This window comes from Candoia aspera, chromosome 2 (assembly GCF_035149785.1).
Source record: "Candoia aspera isolate rCanAsp1 chromosome 2, rCanAsp1.hap2, whole genome shotgun sequence".
In the NCBI taxonomy this organism is placed as follows: domain Eukaryota; kingdom Metazoa; phylum Chordata; class Lepidosauria; order Squamata; family Boidae; genus Candoia; species Candoia aspera.
The window spans coordinates 120522199-120537507 of record NC_086154.1 but is presented as its reverse complement, the minus strand read 5'-3'; positions in this window follow the sequence as shown (position 1 = coordinate 120537507).

Below are 15309 nucleotides of genomic sequence, written 5' to 3'. Positions count from 1 at the left end.
ATTCATTATGAAATTTGGAAGCATCACTGTTTTCCTGCTTTGGCAACTTCCAATGCATAGACTTCAACTCCCAGAATTCCTAATCAGAATGGCCATTGCTGAAAATTCTGGGAGTTGAAGTCCACTCATCTGGAAGTTGCGAAAGTAGGGAAATACTGGCCTGGACTAAAATATAATCATGGTTAAGTGGGGACATTAAAAATAAAACTGCTCAGTTGTTGATTGACATTCACCCATGTCACACTACTCCAAGGAAATCTCAGTGTGCTTCACTAGGTACTTGCAATTATTGTTAGCAATGCTCCTAAGATTAGTTATATTAGCAAAAGCTCTAAAGTTTCTTACAAAACAGATCTGGGAACATGACAGACAGTGCCATGCTCTTTGCGTTGTCTGTCTTGACAAATCACCCAACCAATTTCAACTTCTCTATGGATTACTGTATGTTTTGCTGCTGAACATGTAATTTCAGCCATCTAACAGAAGTACAAAGTGCACACTACTCACAAATGCAAAAAGTTATACCCCAGTGGCTAGCTGAGTTGAGGAATACCTTTGTCTCATGGTGATGGTGTGATGGTGGTTGGGAATGGTGAAGTTTCCCAGTCCTTTCCCTAAGAAGGATGGCCACTGAAGCATCATCCCCCCAAACAGCAGAAGAAGAGTCACCCCCCAAGGACAACATAATTTACATACATTTTGCTTATGATAATATATGTATACATATACATTTACCAAGGATGAGTAGAAATGCAATGTAACTTACCATAATAGAAAAACTGTAACTAAGTGACCTGTATGGCTGCTGAACCTTTTGTTCCAGGGCTAATAAGCACTGATAGCCAACTATGAGGCTGTAGATCTTCCTTTTTCTAGAAATTTCATAAAACAACTCTTCAGACAGAGGATATATTCAAATAGAAGATAGCTTGTTGACAGCTTCTCAAACAGATACCTTCTTCTTTGTGCCCAACAGATTTCCTACCAGTAATATGTAAGCTGGAAACACAAGAGCAGAGGAAAGAAACACTACTTATGCATGTATCACTCCCCAAAAGACATCAACAGCCCCCAATTTCGTTATTATTGTAATAACTATTTAATGAACACAAGACTGTTATTGCAAGGTTCAGGCAATTCCAATAGAAGAGAATAACTGTATCTCAGAGTTGAATTGTGGAGTCCTTGGTGCTCTCTGAGTTTGGTTGTTGGTTTGCAGATGTTTCATTACCCGTCTAGGTCACATCGTCAGTGAAGATCAGTAACATCACTGATAATGTTACCCAGTTGGGTAATGAAATGTCTGTAAGCAAACAATCAAGAACTCCACAGTTCAGGCAGTTTCAGCACTCTCATGGAGACCTTGTGAGAAATACCAAAATCTCAGAAAAACTCATGTGAAAAATAGCAATTTCTGCACCAGGTTTTCATAGGATTTTAGGCTTTTGAAGCTCAAAAGACGTGGCAGTTTTGCAACATTCCAGCTGATTTCATGGGAAAAGGGTAGGCTTGGACTGAAATAGTTGCTGATTTTTGCTTAAGGACATCATAGGAAAAAGACACACCTTTGTAATTTGAATTTGTTTCAAACGTCTTGGATTCGGAAGTATTTTGATGCCAGGAAAAAAAAAAGCCCAATAACAGTTGGATAGCCTCAGAATTTTGAAGATGGACTTGAGGATCCTTAGCACTTAGTACTTTGCATCTTACTTGACTTATTTTTCTAGAGAAAATATGAATTAAAATTAAGGCCAGTGGATGCAAGGAGGCTGCCTAAAAATGCAAACTTGGTAGAACAATGCCTTTGGAGGCCAAGCTGTGCTTTGCATGCAAACCCCTGAGGGGCTGATTTGCATCACAGAGGATAACACTTTCTGAGAGCAGGGAATAAGCAAATCAGCCGCCTTTTAAGGAGCCAATGCATTTCACCCATCACCACAGAGATACCCACCTTTTATTTACTTGTACGGCCCAGGGCTTCCATGAGTTGCAGGACTGTTTTCTTCGCACAATCCAAACATCAGCTCTCTCAGATAGAAACAAAGCACCCACAGCATTTGCTTGGTTGCTGAATTCAGCTGCTTGCCACTCTATAGAATGCCTGCCTCTGTCAGCCAAGTCCTGAATGCTGCCTTCACAGGGACCATGTCCAGATATTGTTATTGTCACACAAGGAATTGGATGCATTTGTTCCTCAGACTTTCTGCTAAGCGGAAGTCTGGTTTATATGCTTGAAAATCCTTGGTCTGGTTCCATTACAAGGCTACACAAAAGCACATCTCCTCTCTTTTTACAGCACTGGGGAAAACTGAATGCTCCCACCTCCCACCTCCTGCCCCCAATCTTTTCTTTCTTTGTCCCTTTCTTTTCATTGGTTGGGATTTTGATGGCCATATCAGAAAGTCAGCCATTATTCCTCTTTGTGATAGATCACATTTTAACAAGTTTGGAAGATTCCAGAATTTATAAATGGATCACAATCTCTAAAACAACAGTTGGCAACTTTGAAGGGAACATTATGAATCTAAAGGAAAAAAAAAGAGGTATTACATCTGTTTAATGTGCAGGAAGCTTCCTTAACATTGAAGTTAAAGACCAGTAATGACTTTGCTTGTAAAGCTGGCAATACAACAGCCCATGACCCACCATTTCAACTGCTCCGGTATGACAGGATCAAAGCCAGGATCAAAGAACAGGGAGGGTGCAGGACTAAGCCAGTCCTAAGAACGGCAAAAGATGGGGCAGCCTAGCCTCCTTGCTAAAGGGACAGTTTTTAAACAGGAACACAGTTTTGGTCAATATACTTCCCTCCCAACTCAGAGATAGACAGAAGCAAAGAACATGAATGTAGTGATGAGGAAAAGCCCAAAGTCACACTCATGTGCAAGTTTTATTGGGTGAAAAAGCAATTTGTCCACTGTGTATGCAAGGTATGAATACTTGATGCCATTATTGCATGGCATTGTTGTTGTTTTTTTACATTGGGGTCTTTTTCATATTATTTGTTTAATATTAGACAAATAAATAATATTACATTATGTGAACGCATACAACACTCAAGAGGGTTGGTTGTATTATTTCACTCCAGGTTATCTTGGCAACTGGTTGAAGATTACACTGTAAAAGCTTCACCCATTAGCTTAAGATCAGGGTTTGGGGTTTTTTTGGGGGGGGGCGGGGTTAGGAATTACGCCTCAGGTCTTGAGAAAATCTGCCAGCGATACTTGCCGGCTGAAGACGATATTTGTGGAGGCTGGCAAAAAGTTGGATTCAGTAGGTGATAGCCTAACTGTGTGGACAAAGAGAAAGAAGTGGCTTGGGAAGGATTTCAACACTGGTGTGAAGTAGCCTTAGCTTAGCTGGTAGATTTAGCACATACACACAGCTCCTTGCTTTCTTTGTAACTAAGGATGTCAGCATCCCTGAAAACTGCTGTACAGCAAGTGAGGAAATGGCTGCGTATCTCATTTAACCATCAGCCTCTGCAAAACAAATATTGTTTTGTGGCCTCCCTTTTCTGCTTTCATTCTGATTACATTTATTATTGAATTACAATGTTTGAATTGTAAATGTATTCCAACCTTGTGAATTCCCAAGATTAGGCTGCCACTGCTTAAAGCACCAACAGCATTACCCTTTGGCTCATCACCATGAATAATTTAAGGGTCTGTCGACATGACTTCTGGAGAATGATAAGCCAGTTCTTTCGCGCTGCAGGACCAGGCACTCCTGACACATGGAAAATATTAGGTGAGTCTTGCAATGTTGTTAAATAAAATACGCCCAAAGAAAATACAATTATTGCTCAAGTGAAAACATACCACAAGGGATTATTAAAATAGCAAGATGTTTTATATTTTAAGGATGTCCCAGGTTCATTTTGCCCACTGCAAGACTGACACAAAGGCATTGCTAAGCTAATACTCCAACCTCTTTAGTCAGATCTAGTTCAATGGAATTTTTAGAAGGAATCTCCTCACTATATTGCTTATAAGTCACCTCTGCACTCCAAACAGGATAGTGTTATGCTAAATGACTCACAAGTCGTGTATAAATCAGTGTGACTTCCATTTTTCTAGTTCTCCAAGAAGAAGATTGGAAAGTCCTTCTGATACAAGCACTGCATTCTTTCTTTCTTTGCTACAGTTATGGACAGAGATTCTGCAAACCTGTTAGGGGCAAAACTTGCCTGTATTTTTGTGAAGGCCAAATTACATACTCCAATTTCAGTCCAGCTTTCATATACAAAACTAGGGAGAAAGAGCCACTGGAGATCAAGGCTTTGAAAGAAAAAAAGAGAGAGAGAGAAAAAGGAGGAGGAGGAGGAGGAGGAGGAGGAGGAGGAGGAGGAGGAGGAGGAGGAGGAAGGGAGAACTTCTGGAATCTTATGGTTCCTGGATAGGGCCTGTGGTATATACATTTTTATGCTTTGTCCAAGGTTAAAAAAGAGGGGCCTCAACTGGAGGAGCCTGACATCAAAGGTCCCTGTTGACCATCCTGGCACATCTAAAGCTGTTGTTTTTCATCTTTAGAATTCCTGGGACAAGAGAACCAACAGGAGATATATAATGGTTTAGTCAGCTTTGCAACAATCATCCAACATGGCATGCAACCCATGCCAGCCCTGGTTCTGTGGTAGATAAATTCCTTCCCATTGCTGAAATAGGAGGGAAGTTGCTTTACAAAAATCAGAACCAAAGCAATCAACAAAAAGGTCATGATGAGGAAGGAAAAACTCAAATATCCTTTCCTTTCCCATTTTGGTCAGAGGCTCCAATTAATGACCCCTTGAAAAGATAGTTACAATTGCCCTCTTTGAGAATATACATTGGAGTTTCAGCAATTTGCATACTACAAGTATTATTGGGGCTGATAAAGTAAACATAACACTTGCTTTTTCTGTTTTTACTTCTGAAAATTGAAATTGTAATATATGCTAATGAAACCATATTAGCTATGTACAGCTGGTTCAAGGGGAGGCTGATATATCCTCTTGGGATGGTAAAGAAAGGGAGAGATCATCTCAGGATGCTTCACAGTATTAAAGGAGATGGATGATGACAAGGAGAGGACCTTCTTTGTTATTGCATACACTTATGGCATTCTATCCCCAGGGAGGCTCAACTTTTCCCCTTCCTGCCTTTTACTATTTAATGAGTTTTACCATCTGATTTTATCGTTGCTTTTATTCTTGCTATTTCATGGTTTGTATATGGAAATTTTGGGGTTTTATTGTATTTTTAAAAATGATTTGTATGTTTTTATTGTAAACCAGCCCAGGAATTACCAAGATGAAGGCTAATATAAAAATGAGGGATAACGGGAATTCAAGTTATTGAGCAGCTTAGAGATATAATTCATCAATCTCAAATAAAAAGGGATGTCCAATGTTGTTCTCCAATAACTGAAGCAAAGTGCTTTGAATAATGTTGCTGGGATATACAGTCCAGATGAGAATTCCCCCCACCACCACCAAAAGGGAAGGGTGATGGTTTTGCTGCAACACTTACTTGTGGAAGTATTTATCTTCAGGATGGATAGAATAATTTGCATGCAAGAAGACAACTGGTTGGGAGCCAGTGCAGGGGACATTGCTATGGAAAAGGAACATTCATTGATTCTTTCCCCTTTTTTATTTATTCTTCTATGTAAACTCTAAGAAATGAAACATTAAGAATGCAGTGGCTAAATGTCATTAAAGACCCATGTTTATGCAGGTTTTGCCTTTGTTTCCTATTTAGGAGTCTGTGCAAACAGCATATGAGTAGTAAGTTGGATAGAGATGGGGAGTACACATGGATTTCATTGCATGATAATCTGTGCAGTGAATAGCCAATCGTGCAATATCCTTTTGCAAGGCCATTTCACAGGGAAAACCATTCTATTCTCGCTTGTGCACCACCACGCAGTTCCCAGGATATTTGATGTATGGGGTACTGAGGCTGCGGTCCCGTTTGGTCTATTGCTATTCAGGAAGTTCCTGGAGCCAAGCATAACCTATCCTCATAGCTATTTTTTAAAACCACAATGCTGGGCCTAGTTCTCCTTGCTCCAAAGTCAATCTTTCAGCCCAGTTGGCCCTCCCACAGAAATTGGGCAGACTGACCAGTTCAAATATGTTTGGGAGCAAAGATTCACAATTCACCCTTTTGCTATTTTGTTGTGAGGATTTGATAATGTGTGTTTGTATGTGAGTGAGTGGATTTCCATCCCACCCACTCAAACCTTGCTATGACAAAGCTAATTCCTAAACAAATTAGAAATACTGGCTCTTTCTAAAGATAAAAAACTCTTTTGAGCAGATCTCAGCTGGCCCATTGGCACATCCCTGCAGATTTCCTGAAAACAAGACAGAAGTGGTTTGCCATTGCCTTCTACCAGCACTTATTTATTTTTCATTTTTCATTTCTCAAAGCATAAACCAGATCCAGCCCTGCTTAGCTTCCAATCCCAGACAAGGTCAGCCGAAGTGAATAATTCTATCAGGTTTTTTTTCCCCATTCATCGTTTCCACATCTTGTTTAAGTGGTTCTTTGCTATGACAAGACTAGTCCCTACACAACTTCGTCCTACCTTGTTTAAGAAATTTGGAGGTTTTCCCAAGTTCTTATTTTTAAAGAATGGAATGAAATGAAATATTCATTCACCTGCTGCAACCAGTACAGTTGGGATATGACAAGAACATCCTGAGTGTCACAAGTATACTGAATAAATGTTCAGGAATTTTAAACCAGACACATGGATAGCATTTTTTTTTCCCCAGATGGACAAATCTATCAATTTTGCATTCTCCCACCCCCTACCTTTCTCTCACTCTCACACATGTATATATATACATGTATATACTGTAAAAGAGGAAATTGTTTTCTTTCCATGTATGCAGAAATTCGTGAATTTGGATAAAAGGAAAATAAATAAACAAATAAACAAACAAACAAATAAATAAATAAATAAAATTCTCCACTGTGCCTGGACTTCTTTTCCCCATCCTAGGACTGTTACATTTACTTTATACCCAGAATTCCTAATGAGGATTTCACAGCAAAACAAACTTTAAGGGATGAGGGTGGAAAAGAAACACCCCCTTTGCAAATGTTCCAATTTCAACATACAGTACATAGAGATAGCAAATTGCTCAGGAAGGCAAAATTTTTCTGTAAAGACAATGACAGGAGCAAGGGGTTACAGGCATTATGAGAAGTAACAAGAGACAAGATTCTTCTGCCAATGTAAATGCCATTGGCACCATGATGTGTGTTTCTTTAATGATGTCGGGACACTTGGAATGCAGGAAATTAAAAACTTAAAATATTAAAACCATTGAATATACGCAGTATGGACAGTTGCAGAGACCCTGATATGCTCTTCAGGAAAGGAATTGTGTTAAATGTAGGAACAAATATTTTAATATAAAATAAATGTATTACTGCAATTGGCAGCTGAGGGAAGTGGGAAGAGATGAATTTGGGAAGCTTCAGAGTTTCCATAACCCATTCTTGATGGAAAGCATCAACTTTTATTTTATTAACTCTTTTCTGCCTTTGGGAAGGTGAGGACCCTTTCTGGTTTTCTGCCTTCTTCCTCTCTCCCTGACCTCATGAAATTGGCCTCGGGTTGTTGCATCTCCTGAATTTTATGTAGCAGCTGGCTGTGATTAGAAGGATTGGAATGGATCAGTGCTTGATTAACTTTCAGCTGTTCTTGGTTTACCCACATTTGTACAGGAGAATTAATTTTTTAGTTTGATGGAATGTTGGACATTGCAGACATTTTTGGGCCCACCCAAACAATAGATTCAGAGGATTCTTTTCGTTATAGTCCAACCTTTCCCAGTCTGGTGCTCTTTGGATAAATTGGACTACTGCTCTCTTAATTCTCTGATCACATATCATGGCCAATCTGGGCAGAAAGCTGCTCCAGATATATGTTAGAGCCCGTTGTTCTTATTAAACGCCTGCCTGCCGGCCTGCCGGCCGGCCTACCGGCCAGCCTGCCAGCCTGCCTGCCGGCCTGCCTGCCTGCCTGCCTGCCTGCCTGCCTATCATGGCTGCCCTTGTCACAAAAAGTGACTCTAGGCAGCATATAACAATTAATTAAAACAATAAATATATAAAAATAGTCATTATTAAAAAGTTAAAAAACACAAGGCACAAGAGAGAGTGAATGTTAACCACAGCAATGGAGCAATTGCAGGATCTCAGTCCCCTGGGACGCCCCAGGCCTGATGGCATAGCCAGATCTTGACAGACTTCTGGAACATTAAGAGGAATAGAGCTAGCCACATTTTTTGGGGGGGAGGGGGGAGAATGTTCCATAAGGTGGGCACCACAGCTGAGAAGACCCACCTCCTGGGACCTGCCAAATGTAGTTCCCTCACAGATGGGACCTGCAGATACAATTTATATTGTAACTAGAAATAATTAACCCAATATTTATGACCAAAGAAGGAATTTCTCTTCTGGATTTCCTTTTTTTAACAGCTAAAATTCAGTTCCTGTGACATTTATTGTGGGGCAGGTAAATCCCAGTCAATCTTACTCTGAAGTCAGACACTACATGGACAGCCAACTGGGCATATACAAATGAAGACAGGAGTCCTGCATTTTTAATAGTTCCAAAGAAATGTGGTTTCCTCAGCTGTAATTTGAATTCTGCTTCTACACAACTGTTACTTCCCTCTTCTACAGATGCTTGAGAACTGTCCTCTTCTGCTCCTGGCTATTGTAGCAGGACCACTTGACTATCCAGACAATTGTGGCCTGCATAGTATTGTGGATTTTACACTTCCATATCAAAGCACTAGATGCGGTGAAATTTACTCCTTGACTAAATGTATGCATTGCACTAATTTACAGTTTGTTATCACAGTGCTTTGTAGAACAAGCCACAATATGCAGATTACCATATGATGATGATGATGAAAAGATGAAGTGTGTCTGATGCACCTTATTTGGCTTTTCTACTTCACTAACAGCAGCTTCTGAACAGACACAGTGCAGAAGTCAATCTGGCCTTTATTATGGTTAATGACCAGAATTCCACTTTAGATTAAAAAATAAACAATATCCATGATGGTTGGACAATCAAGAAGTTGAAGCCCAATATATATGGAGGACACAAGTCAGGGACCATTGTTACGCAGGAGATAGCTATACAGATCCATCAGAATGTAAATCGATCTCCACCAAATCGGTGGCCCAGTCAAGTATACAGGTCCTTGTTAATGTCTGGGGGTTTGAGAGAAATCTTTCTTTGGCTCACATCCATTATATTTTTCTAATGGGATGATTGCAGATATAACAACATACATATATAGTTGTCATTCAGATGGTTTCCAGATTGTTTCCAGCAAATTCATTTATCTAAGATTAACATGGATAGCACTTTCTAGTCTATGGTTTGGGTTTTTGTTTGTTTGTTTGTTTGGCTTGTTATGTATATTGTTCATATTATGTTCAGTATCATATAGTTATGGTTCTCTTTTTCACGACCAGCAGAAGTGGAATAAGTTTGGCCAGAGATGATATCCTTGGGGCCTTCAAACTTTTTTCTCATTTTCTGCAGGATTAACATTATAAATAGCTTTCCTGCCCAAACAATGAAATGCAAAATAGTTACTATGCAGACAGCCATGTCTGGCTTCATGGCTGCTAGTAATGCCATGTGTTCAGTTCAGCTTGACTTCCATCCTAGTTTTAGCATAGCAACAAGGCAGACTTCATGTGGTGTAATTTATAATATATCACAGCCTGAGACAATTTTCTAGTGGTCTTTGCTATCACTTTTATTGATATCTTTCTCATCATGTATAGATTGCTGAACTCATCCGAAACAGGAGAAAATACTGTATAGACAGATGACTTCATAAAAGTTTCACAACAATAATAACTAACAGGAAAATATCTTGTGAAAGTGCTGGTCTCTTCAGACCAAATATGAACATTTATTGTTGAGAAGGATAAGAATTATTGAAGGAAGTCCATGCATATTTGTATCTGTATTTCAGGGCTGGTTGGTCTGTTTTATTCTGTGTATTTGACAGGGATGGATTGGTTGGGAAGAATTAGACAGTGTCAAGAGGAGAAGCCAAGTTAATAGGGGGCTGTCATGAGAATGACCCCTTTTAGCATGCCAAGAAAGAATACAATATGCATATATGTATTGTAAGAGGGTTATGGGCTTCCTGAGTAGCCTTTATTTCTGTAGCCACTGTTGGTTGGCAGTGAATTTGACTAAATTGCCCTTTCCAAATAACTTTGGGTTGGGACAACAGTCTCCAGAAATATCAGAAGTATCAATTGAGGAGATTCTAGAAGAGGGAATGCCAAGGAATATTTATGTGTTTCTTTATTCATTTTTGATTTATATTCTTCTGTTCAGCTAAATATTTGACACAGCTTAAGAGTGGTTAACATGCCAAATTTAACAAATCATAAAATATAAATTAAAATCTATGCTAAAAGGAATTAATAATTAAATGTCTGTCTATATATGCACCAACACATCCAGACATTAAAAAAACGATTAACCTGAAGTCTTTTTTAAAATAATATTTTAAATAATAATGTCTCCTTGATTTAAAAGGAGGAACCAAGAACACTTGTCTTTATAGTGAGGATGTGGTTCAAGGTACAGATTCAGTACCCCACTTCAGCTGATGGGGTAGATGACCTGAGAAAGCAAGGTGTTAGGACTGGAAATCTCAGTTCCAACATAACCTGTCTTCAGTTCAGGAAAAAAAAAGTGCAGTTCTATTTCATCCATACCTTTCCATTCCCCTTGAAAGGATGAGTGCAGCATTACAACCAGCTATGAGGAGGAGCAGGGAGGAGTGGCCTCATATAAGACAGCATGGGCCAGATGGGTTGGTTTGGTAGGGGCTATAGCAGGCCCTGGCCACCCAACTCTATAAGACTTGGGTTTTGTTATAGCAAGAAGTGTTCTGTTGGGAAGCTCTGGAAAAGGACTGAAGCTTTTCATCCAGGGCACTGAATCCTTTTGATTCTGTGGTAAAGTGCTATAGGGCTGCTAGGACGGCAAACTATTTTCCAAAGAGCTTGGTGCCGCTGTACATACACTGGACTTCTAAAAAGTTAAAAAGAGATATTCAGATTTTCTCCCAACATGATACATGGAGGAATTCTTTGTGACCTTTCAACAGTTGTTATACTGGTGGCAATTTATCAGTTTGCATTTTGGTCTTCTTGTGACAGTCATGCCACCGTTCTCTTCACAAATCCACATCACATCTCTTCAAATGTCATATGAGACCTTGTGTGTGAGAGAGGGATAGAGCGCATACTGTATGGGGGGGGGGCATAGTGGTGATATGTAATACCTAGCACGAACTTAGCTTTGAAGTCTTTTTTCTTTACTAGCTGAACTTGACCCCCTACAGATAGTTTTCCACCACATGAGCTCCTGATACAAGCAATAAATTCTGCCTCAAACACAGCTTTTTCTATGAGGTTTTATGAAGCGAAATAATAAATAACAAGTTGGTTGCTGGTTGCCATAGAGGAGACACAGAACCTAATAATTTTCTGGAGCTGATAACAATGGTTTCTCTTGATTAAATTGAACTTGGCACTTTCAGCATAATGAGACATGCAGCTTTTCCTGCGCAGGATGGAAGCAGAACTGCAGAAATACATATGAACTTTTTAAGTTATGCAATTTTATGTGGCTCTACAAGAAAGTTTATTCCACAGCATTCAATAAATTACTCCCAGGCAGATGCTTAGGATTGTGGCCAAATGTCAGCCCAAGTATTAAAAGAGAAAAAGTGCTCTTTTGATTGTTTAGAGCTTGCCTCGGGCTCCTTCTCTCTCTTCCTCCTCCTGCACACAATCCAGGTTTTAAAGGAGGCTTTTTAAGAAGTTCTGAGCAAACATAATATTTGCTCTGATTATAAAAAATCAACTCCCACTCCCCTCCAAAATAAATAAGAGATCTTCACATCATCATTCTTCATTTAGGAGTGTCGGAAGTAAAGTCCCTGGAAAATAGCCTTGGAGACTGCACCAGGATGACCTGTTTAACCTCAGCAGGCATGGAGGATCACTTAGCTGCGGTATTTTACCAATTAATTTTGTGTCTAAAGAAACCAGACTTTGGAGATTGCATTGCATCACAATAATGCCCTGGGTTGAGCAAAGCTGGAAAGAACTATGTGCACAAATCTCCACAGAAGGAAGAGTCACAGGGTATATACATAACAATTTGCTCACACGGTGTTTCTAAACCAAAAGGTGTGGAATGAGGGTCCTTTTTCTTCCTGGTTCTCAGTGGTGTCACAGGACATGGTCAAGTGCAGGTGTTTGTCATATGGTCCCCAGATCCCTCCTGTAGAACTTTGGTAGGAAGAAGGAGTATTTTGCACATTCAAGAAAACATCAACCCAAATATTTCACACTACAGCTAATGCCAATTTAATATTACACTTTGTAAGCCCTTTTTTTTTTTGCTCAGTGTCTTGTAAGAATCTAGACAACTGTGGTTTATTCAACAAACAACACCTTAGTGTAGCATGTGGATCCAGATTTTATTTCTATTTCCTCTTTTCTCCAGATACTTTAAAAGCTGTTACTTCTGCTGGGAAGTTTGATCAAAAGAACAGGGATTTGGCTGCTGCTCTGATTCTTCTTCAGAATGCTCTGAGGGTGATCGTGATGGGATGATATTAATCCCATTCCAGGAATCACAGAAATTAAGCATGATGGTTGCTACAGTTCTGCTCCTGCTGCTCCCAACACTGCCTGAGCAAGTGAAGAAAAAAAAGGGAGGGGGGAGAATATAGAGATAGAGCCATGCCCCATGCTGAAACAGATTAGCCTAATTTTCTTGAAGTGGTGGAACTTGATTAGAGGTTAGGGAACTCCTCCAAAAATCCAGAAAATAAACTCCTTTTCCTTCCCACCCAACTCCTCTTTTGTCAGCTGTACTAGGTAGACCAGACCAGAAAATCAACTCCACAGGAAAACTGGAAGAATACTTTATTGAGATAGGTTATAATAATAGAATCATGCAATCCGGACTGTGCTTTATCTCCCCTCCTTCTTATACCCCATTGAATGAGGGAGAAGCCCTCCTGAGTCTCTTCTACTATCTTGCTTCTCAGGACTTAAAGAATATTTGCTTATGTAATGGTTGAAGATCATCTCCCTTATTCTCTATATCCTCCTGTCATTATTTTGATTTGTAACTTGCCTTTTTATCTGGAAGGCCCTCAGTTATAGAGGTTTACTATGCATCAAGAATGGAAAGGACTGGGGGTGGGGGCTACAGTAGATTGGGATCATTTTTCCATGCCTCTATAGGCTGAGGGGAAAAAATTAAATGCTCTCAGTGTGGAAAGAAAAAAAAAACATGGATCATTTCCAAGTTGAAGGACTCACTCATCTTGAATTTTACAGTCCTAGAACAAAAGTTTCCAGTGTCCTTCTCCCCACTGGAACCCACTGAAATCTTATGAGAAATTCAGGGGCCCTCCTAAACCACATGGGATATGGGAATGGAGGGAAGGTTTACTAGGCCCTAAATAAATGTAGAACGTAAAATGGCTTGAGAAACTTCACAGGAGGAAACCTTCCCATCATCAACTTCTTCAAGACAATCACCAATCTCCGTCTTATATTTTTCAAAAGGGCCCATCTACTCCCAGATATTTCAGCAAGGGCAAGTGACTACAGCAGAAAAGCAGCAATAGGGAACTTCTTTCATGAATATCTGTAATTTATTTTCAGATTCAACTGGTAACACTGCTGAATGCAATTTTAAGTAGCACACTTTATTCCTGTGCTTTGCAAGGAGCCAAACATATCTTGCAGTATGGATATCATAGAACATATATGCTGGGACATCTTTAGTGTGTGTTAACTGTGCACAGAAGCACTGCCTTAGACAGGGCTGCAACTGGGGGAGCAACCGGGTCATGTGCCCCGGGCACCACGCTGGTGGGGTGCCAAAATGAGCCGGGGGGGGCACCAAAATGAGTGCTGGTGGGGCGCCAAAATGGGCGCGGAATCCATGTTTGCCCCAGGTGACACAGACCCTAGTTAAGCATGGGCATGTGTGCATGTGTGTGTGTATGAGAGAGAGAGAGAGAGGAATTGGAGAAGACAAACTGTTTCAGCTCACAATGTAAGTCAATGGCTTGGTCCCCAGCCAGCCAGTTAATTTTTCCCTTCAGGATGATATTGCAGGACATTCACTAAGAGGACCTCCATCCCATTACTGTATACAATCACATTCTTGCCAGCTGCTTTTGTTTGGCAAAGATGAGCCTAAGGAAAGGTCACAAGTCAGAGGAAGGATCACTATGGGACAACTTTTTCTCAACCCTGGAATTCTCAACAACTTCTCCAACCCTGGAATAAAATGGCATTCACATGACTAGTTCCAGATGCAGAGTCAGTATGGACTGATCCAGAATGCTAGAATCATAGAATCTGAACAGAAACGTGATACTAAAGTTTCGGAGAAGTTTTCAGAATGTCTCTGTCATTGAGTCATTGACTCAGTTCAGTGGGAAGGTTTGAGAAAATATCTCTTATTTATCCATCTAGGTATTCAGTTCATAATTTTCATCAGACACATCATTATCTTCAGAATTAAGGATTTTTCTTACCCCTATCCTAAAATAATCAAATATCTTGAGTTCTACTTTTAGGGTACATCTTTTTTTCTCTCATAAAAATAATAAATGTCAATAACTGAACTACATTTAAGTATTCTGTTGAACTCTAAGCCAGCCAAATAAAACTTTTTTGTGCTTTTATCCAAAGGTTTTTACCATCTAATAATAAATATTTAAATACAACTTCATAAGAAAATATATTCCTGTGGTTAGATGAGATATTCTAGAAAATTAAAAGCTAGGACTTTGAAGGCACATCTCACTATTACAATTTTTTGGTTCTTAAACTGCCAGTGAACAATGCATTTTCATATAGGATAATAATTTATTAAATTAATTTATTTTAGGTGAGCAGGTTAGATTTACACATGCACAAAAACATAACTCTTGTAAACACTCAAATTGATTTCTAAGACCTGTGTTTTTGGCAAAAAGAGGAATGTATGAACAATTCTCTGCCTGGTCCATGTTGAGGTTTCTTACTGCAAAGTCTAGCAGAGAAAAGATAGATCAATTGTGGTTTTACTACACTGCAATGAAAGTGTACATAGACAAATACCATTCCATTGGACTTTTTGCCCCTCCCCTCACACACCAGCAATGATAATGGGGGTGATGTAATATGAGGTGAGCAAACACCATTTTTATTCCTACACAAAGATCTGCAGCCA